Here is an 11,921-nt window from a genome sequence, read left to right as displayed (position 1 = left end):
AGAAAATGTAAGAACACTTCGCCGTTCCTGATGTGAAGCGTGTGGCTGGAAACAGCAACATCGCTCTCGGCGACTCCCCGTCGTCCGTGTGAATGTGCCAGTCCGCAGCAGAAGATATGCTGCCCCTTGACCCCATCGCTCAGTCTCGGGGGATGGGGGGGGGGGGTGCCCCTGGCGCACGTGTCACGTGACCTTCTCTGCCCACCTAAAGTCCCCGAAACTTTGAGGGGTTTTAGTCCCACCTGGCCGCTCCTCGCCTGGTTCACAAGCTGTCTTTCACTCCGCCCTTCATTCCTCCTCTCACGGTACGGTTCAGGTGTCCACCCAGCCCAAAGTAATTACTACGCCTTTCCTTTTCCCATAGTTTAGTGCTAAAGTCCATCCAGCTCTTCAGTCCGGAGGAAGGAGGGGGGGCGAGAATACGGAGAAAAAGGAAAATGCCTCAGTCAGATGCAATTTATAGGGCGACAGCCAGCACGCAACAACATATATCTCCGTACCGAATTCGTTATCAGGTAGAGTAAGATGTCTGACTAGTCGGTAAACATACATCAATGTCAAGTAAATCCAGTTGCCCTCCGAAATTCAACAGTGTCGGAGGAGGGCGAAATGTCTGGCAGCTTTTGTGCAGTCGGAGGAGTGCTCAGCTGTGCTGAGTGGGCCCTCAAAGTGATCGTCACCGATGTTTATCCTCGCTAATGCCTCTCGCGCAGTGCGTTCTCTCAACAAGCTGCCAATGAGAGGAGACCCACCGGAAAGAACTTACTCTCCTTGCGTAACCGCCCACAAGTGGCCTTCGGAACGGCAACTGTAGCTTAGCCTGTGTTGGCCAATGGTTCCCGGAGGCCCCAAAACGAGCGCCGAAAGTCTTCTCAGAACCATCTATCTGGCTCCATCGTAGCGCGAATCGAAGTGACACGATCTTCCTACTGATTTGTAGAGGTGAATTAGCAGCCGCACAGTTCAGTCGAAAGTTCGCTGAGGCCAGAAAGGGAAAACTGTTCCGCCTACGAATCGGAGAGGGCGCAGATGAGTACGGATTCTTTGAGTTGCTTTCGTCACGTTGCACTTTGCCCTAATGATGTCTTCACTGGCCATCAGTAGTATGTAAGGATGAAGCAGTGAAGACACATGCTAGTGCTTCACAGGTGCCCCTGGTGTAGTCGCGGGATCCATGTTGACATTCCGCTTCATGAGGCGCGCAGACTGTCATAATATATGTAATTAAAAAAATCGCTCCACCGCACACCGGTGGCTTGAAGTCGAACTTAGAATTAAATGGTTACGATGAGGCACGAACAAATTTTCACTCTCGCTAAGATCCACTGAAATGTCATCGCTGCATTTTTCACTCCCAACTCCGAGACCTTGGTATTGTAGCGCACGCTTCATGGTACATTTACTACCCACAGCCCTTCCCGCATTGCGCCGTTCAGGCATCCACCCTGTAAGGTTTCTGGCGACAGCCCGTCTGGTTCAGCTGCGTATTCGGCCCGGGACACCTGCAGCCGGGGTCTCTGCACGGCGATAGGCATCTTGGTTCCCACGGCCGGTCCCCGCTTGGGTTATTGGATTCGAGACGGACGACTCTGCCGCCGTTTGTAAACAACATTGTTCCCGGAAGATCGACCGTGCGGTACGGAGGCAGTTAGCGACCGCCAAAACCGAGCAGAGGTGGCTCACCCCTTCAACTGTGCCTGCTCGCCGGCGCCTCGCCCATTCGGACTTCCCGGAAGACGTGTCCGGCTTGAGCGTGAGAACTGTCGTTTGGACGCGAAGACAACGCTCTCTCTGGTGGGGGCGATTGTCCAGCGGCACCCTCTTTCTCCGGCGAGGCATGTGACGGGGGCGTGTCCCTATGTGAAGTGGTGTGTGTGTGTGTGTGTGTGTGTGTACGACAACACAAGTTAGGTCCCGCCCAACCTGGCGAAGACCTCCTCGAACCTGGGGAATCCTAGGGACCGGACCCTTTTTAAACCGGACGACGAGTGCCGTGAGGAAGGAATCCTCGATCATCCTCAGATCTTCTCAGATCCTCCGACCTTCCCCCATCACCCTCCAATGGGTTTCTAAATCTTGTAAATAATGTAAAATAAACATCCTGTACAGTTTCCTTCATAACCAAGTCCGACAACGTCATTCGGAGAAGGGACCTGCGGCGCTGAGTCAGCTCACTCAAGGACCCCTCATCTCCAACAACCCAGAGTGTGACAGCTACCGCGCCTTCATTTCTTAGTGCCCTAATCCTCCTCCAGTACCACCTAGCGCTGCCGATCCAGCGAGTGGAATACGGATCTCAGAATTGAGAGCTCGAAGGTTCGCTTTTGAAACAGCAGTAACCAATGACGGAAGTGGGAATGGTGCCGAGTGTTCGCGATTGTACCGCAGGACGCGTGCGATCACTTCCAGGGCTGGCACCAATTCAACGATTCCATTCTAAGTTTTTCATCTTTCAGTACGATAGCATATAGCATTGGGAGTGCCACGAAGGTGAAAATTGTCTGGCATCGGCGGCGGCGTCAGTGTTGATCCTCCGCCTGCCAAACTCGACAGGTGGCAAGCGGTGTTTAGGGGATTTCCCTTTCTCCGCCTGCCACCTGCTAACCGTCCCCCTCTGCTCTCTCTCCATCCCTACTTTAGGGACATAAGGAGACGCTGGACAAAGAGCGACTCAGCAAATATGGAAGTGATTAAGAATGACTCAGCAAAACTTGAAGGAAAGAAATACAAATAGAATAAAAATAGATTCAGAAACGACCGAAATTGGAATAGAGCTACAATTGGAATAGAATCAGAACTGGCGCAGGATCAGAATTGGGATGGATTGGAGAATGCAAGAAAAATACTGTCGCATTTCCTCCGCATCGTCCATAAAGGTTTTTTTTTTTTAGAGCGAAAGCTCTACTTAATTCATGAACAAAGCCGCAATAGCCGGGTAATCGCTGAGCCTTGGCCTTGAATAAACAACTATTGCAGCTATTGGGATTCGAACCAGTGGCAGCGCGAACAGACCAGCTTCGCTGGCCACTGCACGGGAGCATTATGTTATCGCCGCAACCGATTGCGCCTCTTGTTAAATTGCAACGCACACCATAGCGCCGAACACTGCACATCGTCGTGCATCAATGGTGCGACCTCGATCACAGCTTAACCTGAGTATATATAGTATCGTCGCCAGGCGTGCCGACGACCCAGCAAAGAAAAACCATGAGCCACTCAGGCAAAACACATGCTTTCGCACGTGTACTCGGTTTAATAATTCATTATAATAATTGGTTTTGGGGGAAAGGAAATGGCGCAGTATCTGTCTCATATATCCGCGGACACCTGAACCGCGCCGTAAGGGAAGCGATAAAGGAAGGAGTGACAGAAGAAAGGAAGAATTAGAGGTGCCGCAGTGGAGGGCTCCGCAATAATTTCGACCACCTGGGGATCTTTACCCGCCGCGGTGGCTCAGTGGTTAGGGCGCTCGGCTACTGGTCCGGAGTTCCCGGGTTCGAACCCGACCATGGAGGCTGCGTTTTTATGGAGGCAAAACGCCAAGGCGCCCGTGTTCTGTGCGATGTCAGTGCACGTTAATCCCCAGGTGGTCAAAATTACTCCGGAGCCCTCCACTATGGCACCTCTTTCTTGCTTTCTTTCACTCCCTCCTTTATCCCTGCCCTTACGGCGCGGTTCAGGTGTCCAACGATATATGAGACGTACTGCGCCATTTCCTTTCCCCAAAAAACAAATTATTATTATTATTATTATTATTATTATTATTATTATTATTATTATTATTATTATTATTATTATTATTATTATTATTATTATTATTATTATTATTATTATTATTATTATTATTATTATTATTATTACTTGGGATCTTTAACGTGCACTGATATAACTACATTAAAACCCTACCATTTTTTTTCCCTCTTTGTGATTGGCTGAAGCGACGCCACGCCCCAGCCATCGCGGGGCTTGAGTGGGTGACGCAGAGGAAACTCGACAAGTGGCACCGCTTCGGCTCGACGCAATGGAATCGTTATATAATACCCGACACATAGTACTGATGAAGTCGACCGACACTAGCACTGCACGGTAGAGAGAGAGAGAGAGAGAGAGAGAGAAACTTTATTGGCGCCAAAAATTGGTCGATTCAGCGGGACCCGGGTGTCTTCATGTTGAATTTCCGAGTCTTCCAGGGATGGTGCCCTTATTCCAGGGCCCCCCTGAGTCTTGCTACCTCATACGCATGCTGGACCAGTCCTTTTTGGGCCGCCAGCACGCTGCTGGTGAGCAGGCTCTCCCACTGTTCCGCATTGGGCTCTTTTAGTTTATGGAATGAATAATTGTTTTTACACTCCAATGTAATGTGGTATAAAGTGGGGGTGGCTCCACACCACTTGCATGTGTCCGCGTACTGGTTCGGAAACGGTAGAACACTCGCGTGTGAACTGTCGCAACATGGAACTTGTGTTGAAATCAGAGGTCGGTGAGCGGAGTAAATACGTAATTTATCATCACAAAATTTCATCTCGCTTCGTATACATCAGCGCTAATACCACGAGGAACAACTCAAAACAGAATAGAAAATGGTGCGCGCGCTGAGAAGCACGCCGCACAGTGGAGGAGTCGGGATCAATAGAGGATTTTTTTTTTTTAAGTGTATCGAAATCTCAGTACACAGGCGCTTTTGTATTTAGCCTCCATGGTTTCGGGGCCGCGGCGGCCAAGACCAGGCTTCGCGATCAGCAGGCGAACTTCACAGCCAGCGAGCCACCGCGACGGGAAGGACAAGCAGTGGTTTGCCCAAACAAACTGCCCCTTGTCATGCCACTAACTGTTGTGTAAATGTGGTCTTAGCAGACTTTCTTTTTTGTTCTGCTGTCGTCTGGGCTTCTGCGTGCTCAGGGGGAAATATAAACTGCTCTCGTCTTTATGTAAAAGCTGCTGGCCTGATTGGTTTCCGATGAGACGAGAGCGTGAGAAGGGAAGCACTTTTCGACGGAGTGGTATCGGGTGTCTGTGTGCGTCTAGTAGTGACATAAGTTGTGGAACGATCGCGCTCCCAGCATCAGGCATGCGTACATCGAGTGCCGGCAGCTATTTACTGCAAGAGCTGCTTACCTCGTTCGTTTAACTTATGCAACCGGCTCTGACTGTCTTCCGTGGGGCGAGGCGTCAAACAAAGCATGGCACGTTCTGAATGCATTGCGAAGAGGAAGCTGATTTTGAATTCAGATATATATTTTGCAAAGGAAATTCCCCAAAAATCTGATTCCTGTCATACTGATGAAATTCAGTGACTCTAATTGCCGATGACCTCTTACACACAATGAGTGGTAGCCCTCGGAGCCAACACCAACCTATGAAATTTGCACTGAGATGTCCCGCCCCTCACATATCATATGGGATTGCCCATAATCACACCCTGTCTGTGTGGGAAAAAAAATGTCAGTATAACCAGAACTCATGAACTACAACTTTTTTCACGACTCTCCTTTGTTCTTGACAGAAAGGCTCCATTCGAAGCTGACGACTTTCTTAGACGCTGTTTGTCACACCTGTACAAACAACTTCGAGTCAACAAGTTTCATAATTAGTATATCAAAGTACCCTTGTCGCGCTTACCTAGGGATTTTCAACATGCACTGATCACCGCACGGCAGCAAATGGCGCACGCGCGCTGTGCGATGTCATAATAATAATAATAATAATTGGGTTTTGCGGGAAAGGAAATGGCGCAGTATCTGTCTCATATATTGTTGGACACCTTAACCGCACCGTAAGGGAAGGGATAAAGGAGGGAGTGAAAGAAGAAAGCAACCCAACAAACACGAAACCTCCTCAAAATCTCCCAGAAATATCCCATCAGGACACTTGGAATCTCCCCAGGAGGTGCTCATTTTTCCCGAAGACGTCCAAAAAAACGTCCCCCCAACTAGCCGTGTCCAAAAAGTTGTGCGTCCCAGGGACAGCCCCCAAAAGGTTAATGCTAGATTTCCCGGCTCTGACTCAATAAAATTATTCCGTCTTTTTCATGCAGACTTCAGGCATCTAAGCGCACATATGTGCCAAATTTCAGGCACATGCTTACGTTACAGGTGGTATAATACATCTGTCCACTCGCGTGAATGCTTGCTGGCTAGGCCATTCAGACTTACCTGTTTACATGAAATGTGCTTTAACAAGGTGAAAATTATGGCTGGTTGGTGCTTGATCTTGTAACGGGAGCAGCGCAGCACGAGACAAAGAGAGAGGCGGGACACGACGCTGAATAACAGCCAGATTTTTAATGCACGTTCGTCGAATATATACATCTCGCTCGTATAAGAAGGGAAAGAAAGAAGCATGAAAAACGCATAAGATGTACACGTGGTGAAAAAGTAAGACATCGCACGCAGATATTCAATTTCTCAGTCACGAAGCGCTATTGAAGGTATGCAGGCGCATACGTCGCTCTTTCGTCGGATGTTGAAGCCTTCTTCAATCTCCCTGGTCCTTTGATCAAAATATGACGGGATGACCATTGTGTTGATAAGCTGCGGAGCGCATTCATGCTCTCTGCAATGTTTTGCTGATTCACTGCTGATGGTGCCCTTTAGGAATCTTTTGTGCTCTCGAAGCCGTTTATTCAAACACCGCTCCTTTTGACCAATGTAGGTGCGTCCGCATATTTCACGTTTTTTTCGGTGTTTTTTCTAGCGTTGATTTTTTCTTTGCTCGCTGTTGACTTTGGCGCACAGACTTCTTAACTTGTCGGGTGCTGACATGAGCACTTTTACACCAGCTCTTGCTCCTACCTTTTTGAGACTGTGGGAAATTGCAATAATGCAAGGAATGACCGAGTACGGCTTCCTTTATTCTGATGTGGTTGTGACATATTTTCTGCCTCTAAGTGCTTGCAGAATCCCTTCTGCAACACTGGATAGCAGTCTCGTCGGGCAACCTGCTGCTTTCAGCCGACGGTTCTGGGTGTCAAAACTGCCTTGAACTTCATGACGACAGGATCTCGTCAATGTGTCATGAGGACGCACCTACATTGGTCAAACAGGGCGCTGTTTGAATGAACTGCTTCGAGAGCACAAAAGATCCCTAAAGGGCGCCATCAGCAGTGAATTAACAAACCATTGCAGAGAGCTTGAATGTGACCTGCAGCTTAGCAACACAACGGTTATCACGTCATATTTTGATCAACGGACCAGGGAGATTGAAGAAGCCTTCAACATCCGACAAAAGAGCAACGTATGCGTCAGCATACTTTCGATAGCGTTTCGTGAGAGCGAAATTGATTATCTGCGTGCGTTTCCCTAATATTTTACCACGTGTACATCTTATGCGTTTGTCATGCTTCTGTCCTTTCCTTATTGCACGAGCGAGATGTATATATTCGACGAACGTGCATTAAATATCTGGTTGTGAGTCAGCGTCGATTCCCGCCTCTCCCTTATTTATTTCGTGCTGCGCTGCTCCCGCCACAAGAACATGGAATGTGCTAGAATTTTACACAAAAAGGAAATATGAATTCAAAACGTCGCCCGATCCCACCAATATAACAAATAAATAGCAGCGCAATACAGATGTAATTTCAGTTTATTAGATGTGCTCTTTGCATTTAAAGGAATACAAACAGGAAACGCATATGTATGCACCCTTTAACACACAATCTACGGAGTACTACGGCACCAGCATATAATAATGGCCAAATTTTTCTCTATCTCTGAGAAATATGAAAAATGAAGGCAATAAAAACATAACACAGGCTGAAAGTTGATGCACCTTAAGCAAACATTCTAAAGGGTGCAAAAGCATATATGCACACGCAAAAGCAAACGCATGTAAAGAGATACCTGGGTGCCAAAAGAAAAGACGATACGAGCGTACGATACAAATACGCGGTTTCATGTCACGGATTTTCTGCAGGGTGAAACCTCCCTCTCGCTTTGCCTCTCGCATATTACTTCTCCCCCTATCCTCTCTTCCTGTCCCCTCACCTCTTTCATTTCATTTCTCCATTCTGCCTGCTATCCTTTATTTCCGCTGCCCCCAGCTCAGGTGCTTCAGTATCGATGGCAGATGCCGGGGCTAGCAAAAACCTTTTCCTTCCTTCTTGCTATTATTTTTAATAAAACCACTACCACCACCTCTCGCACAACCCTCGGAGTAAGCTTGAGCGTGTTATCAAAACAGGAAAAAAAAATTATTTCTAAGAGGCGAAAATAAAAAATGAGCATAAACCAACATACCTTTACGACGTTACCAACGGAAACTCGGGGATGAAATTATGCTGCATATATTATATATATATATATATATATTATATATATATATATATATATATATATATATATATATATATATATATTATATTATATATATATTATATATATATATATATATATATATAATATATATATATATAAATATAATATAATATATATATACTATATATATATATATATATATATATAATATATATACTATATATAATATATATATATATATCATATATATATATATATATATATATATATATATATATATATATTCAAAGTTGAAAACGCTTCATTTAGCCATAGATTTATTTTGAGTCGACGTTTCGGACAGAGCTTGTCCTTTCTATATATATATGTATGTCTATATATATGAATACAGCGAACGCTCAAACATACGCGTTATATCGTCGTTACACCCCCGTTTCATTTTCTTGTGACCAAGTGTGGAGACAACACTGCTTCGAGCCAGATGGAAAGGGGGGACGCCTTGAGGTAGGAGCCCTGGCGCGCCGCACCCATGGTACAGCAGACCGCGCGTGCGGCACAATACGGCGTGGGAGGAGAGATCAAGGTGATCAAGGCACAAGTAATCCGGTGGGGGTGGGTTGGGAGTCAGCGACGCGAACACAACACAAACTATAACCGCTGCGACAGGGACGGCAATGTAGGTAGAGCAGGTTAATCCATGGGCACTCACATCAAGAGTCTGGTGGGCTTCCGAAGATCTCCCCCCGCCTATGACCGCAGTGGACGGCCACGCTGCCACCAACAACACGCCACAGTCGTCGTAGGCGCTGAGGGATGCAGAGTGCGCGCTAGGAGTGGCCCATTGCCTTGAAATCCGCTGCCGCGAAACGACGCCTGTAAGAGCGCCATTATGGTGCAGGACCGTGAAGCTGCGCAAAAGACTTGCGATGCGCCGCGCGCAGCTGCATCAGTTCCAAAAGGAATTATGTGGCCACGCCGAGGTGCGCGGGGAAAGCTGCCATGAAATCCGTAGCTACGAAATTCACGACAGCCCACTGATGAGAGCAAGAGCTGCCGCGTGCTGTGGTCTTGCGCGCGAGCGGCTAGGGGGGCTGCGAGAATACGTGTGCGCAAGATGGCTTCCGTCCAGCGAGGAAGCCGGGCGAACGACGGGAGGCCATTACTGCGCCTCTGCTAGACAGCGGCGCAACGAGGACTGCTGGTAATTGGAGATGCCTGCAGGGACCGCCGCACCGTGCTGAAGTTGGAAAACACTATAGAAGACGGGCACGTTGGCGAACGCCGCTCCCGGCGGTGCGATGAAAAGGCAGACCGCTGTCGCCGTCGCCTGCCTGCCTGCAGCATGGAGCCGACGGCCCACGAGGGAGATGCGGGGTGAACTGCGCTTCCCTCGGTTGTTCGAACAAAACCGTTTGATCTCTCAAAACGGCGAGTGCAAGAGCAAAACCTTCTACTCCCCGTAGCTTCTTGGCGCGAGGGAGAGAGAGAAAGGGAGAGAGGAGTCAATTTGTATTTTTTCTTGAAAAGCATTGGGTCCCAAAAATGTTCTCCCAGTTACCTTTCTGGGACCAAAAATGCTATTTGTTTTTGCTTCTGCTTAACACCCTCGAAAAAACGTTTCTAGGCCATTAGTGGGCGCACTGCCTTTTGCTTGTTTCTGTGTCCTGCCTCTACGGCCTGGAAATGTTCGATAAATGTTGTATTGGGACTGGGACATTCCATCCTTTCTGGGCGCACCTGGGGAGGTACGTTGTTTGCTGAGAGGAAAGAGGTGCCGTAGTGGAGGGCTCCTGAATAATATCGACCACCTGATGATCTTTAAGGTGCACTGACATCGCACAACGCACGGGCGCCTTAGCGTTTTGCTCCATAAAAACGCGCCAGTGCGCGTTAAGTATTCCGAGATGGTCGAAACTTATCCGGAGCCCTCAAATACGACGCCTCTCTCTCTTCCTTCTTTCATTCCTTCCTTCACAACGCATTGCCAATGGACACAAACTTCATTGGACGTCCGCAGGGCGTCTCAGACGTCCCCAGGTCGTCCAAGGGAGTTTAAGTGCCCATTGGGTCGGGTGTTCACAGAGGAATGATCGGTTGCTGCGCACTTTCCTTAAAATCATGTTTTTTTTCATTTTCTGTTAATGCGCCTACCTTTCCAAAAACAATTAATGAAGGGGCGGTGCCTGGCGATAGGAGACAAAGGGGGAACGGGTGCACGATGTATCTGGCTGTTAGTGGAGGCAGATGACGCTGGTGTATCTGGCTTATTCCACAGCGCAGATGCTGTCTCTTTTATTCTCTCACCTCTTGATTCTTTGTTTTCTCCTATTCGTACGAGGCAGTGGATAGTGGTGCTGTAGGTGCCAGCCAAGGGGGCCCGTGCAGTTTCCTATTCATATTTCGCGCCGCACACACACAGCGCGCTTGACTAAGTCGGAGGACCCGGGTTCAATTAATCGCTGCCATGGCGCGGCGGCTGCGTTTCTGTGGAAGCTAGACGCAAAAGACGACTACGTGTTCTGTGGGATGTTTACGCACGTTAAAGAACCCCAAGCGGTCTAACCCCCCCCCCCCCCCCCCCCCCCCGCACACGCACACACACACTCTCTCTCTTTCTCTCCGGGATTCGCAGTGAGGTTTAAGCATGAGAAGCATCTCTGAAAAGCATCTTCAGAAGCCTATCTCAGAAGCGTTTTTGAATCCCCTCAAAACCATACGGGCAGGAGCCAGCAGCCGCGACCATTCGCCCCAGCATACTTCGGGCGATCGTGAGCATACAGTTTTTTCACCATGGGTGAGAGCGAAAAGTAGCGGAGTTGCTTTTATGCGTGTGGTAGACGCTGTCCAGGCGCAGTTTCTTGAAGAGAGGCATCTATTATGTAAGCGAAGGGAATTTAATGATTTCACTGAAAGGGGAACCAAAGGAAAAATTTTTCAGCAAGCTGCAAGAATCTTAAAGCGAAAAAAATACCTAGGTGACCATCACTAAGTCACTCTGATTGCTTTGCAACCTGCGCTGCCAAGGTGGCACTGCAATTGTTCCATTCGGTGACTCAAAAACTGCTTTTGTCAGCCGCTTGGGCCGCTGCATACGCGAGAAACACATTCTGCGCGATTAGATACCCCGCGTTTGGCTGACAGCATTCATTGCCTAGCCTCTATCAGCGTAGCCCAGATAGCTGACACGACACGTGCGCCTTCGACAGTGCGCGGAGGCTCATGCCAATAAGCGCCTGAAGGTGGCGCGGAAAAGTACTAATAGTACTACCCCAAAATTGCTTGTTCTTCTCGCCAGGCAGTGGTGTTATGGCGCTGCAATCACCACCAGCAAATTTCAGCGCAAGTTCCTCATACTGACGCCAGGAGCAAGAAACAAAAAAGCCAACTCTGGGAAAACGCGTACATAAGCAGTCGCGGTATTTCCCACTCTGCTGGCTCGCAACCCTTCTGGCAATCCTCAGAGGACAAAACTGATAGTATCTTTGGCTAATGCCGTCAGTGTCTGTCACTATAAGGCAGCCAATTGAAGCGAGATGGAAGCAAAGATTAAGGACGCGGTTATCGGTGCGACGTCGTAATCTTATAGAGGCAATGCTGGTATGAAGAATATATCTTCGGCTTCAGCCACCACAGCGACGTCGCACGTTGAAACAGGATGGATGGCGAGAT

This window comes from Amblyomma americanum, chromosome 3, assembly GCF_052857255.1.
Source record: "Amblyomma americanum isolate KBUSLIRL-KWMA chromosome 3, ASM5285725v1, whole genome shotgun sequence".
Taxonomy (NCBI): domain Eukaryota; kingdom Metazoa; phylum Arthropoda; class Arachnida; order Ixodida; family Ixodidae; genus Amblyomma; species Amblyomma americanum.
The sequence above is the reverse complement of the archived record's forward strand: the minus strand, read 5'-3'. Positions refer to the sequence as shown.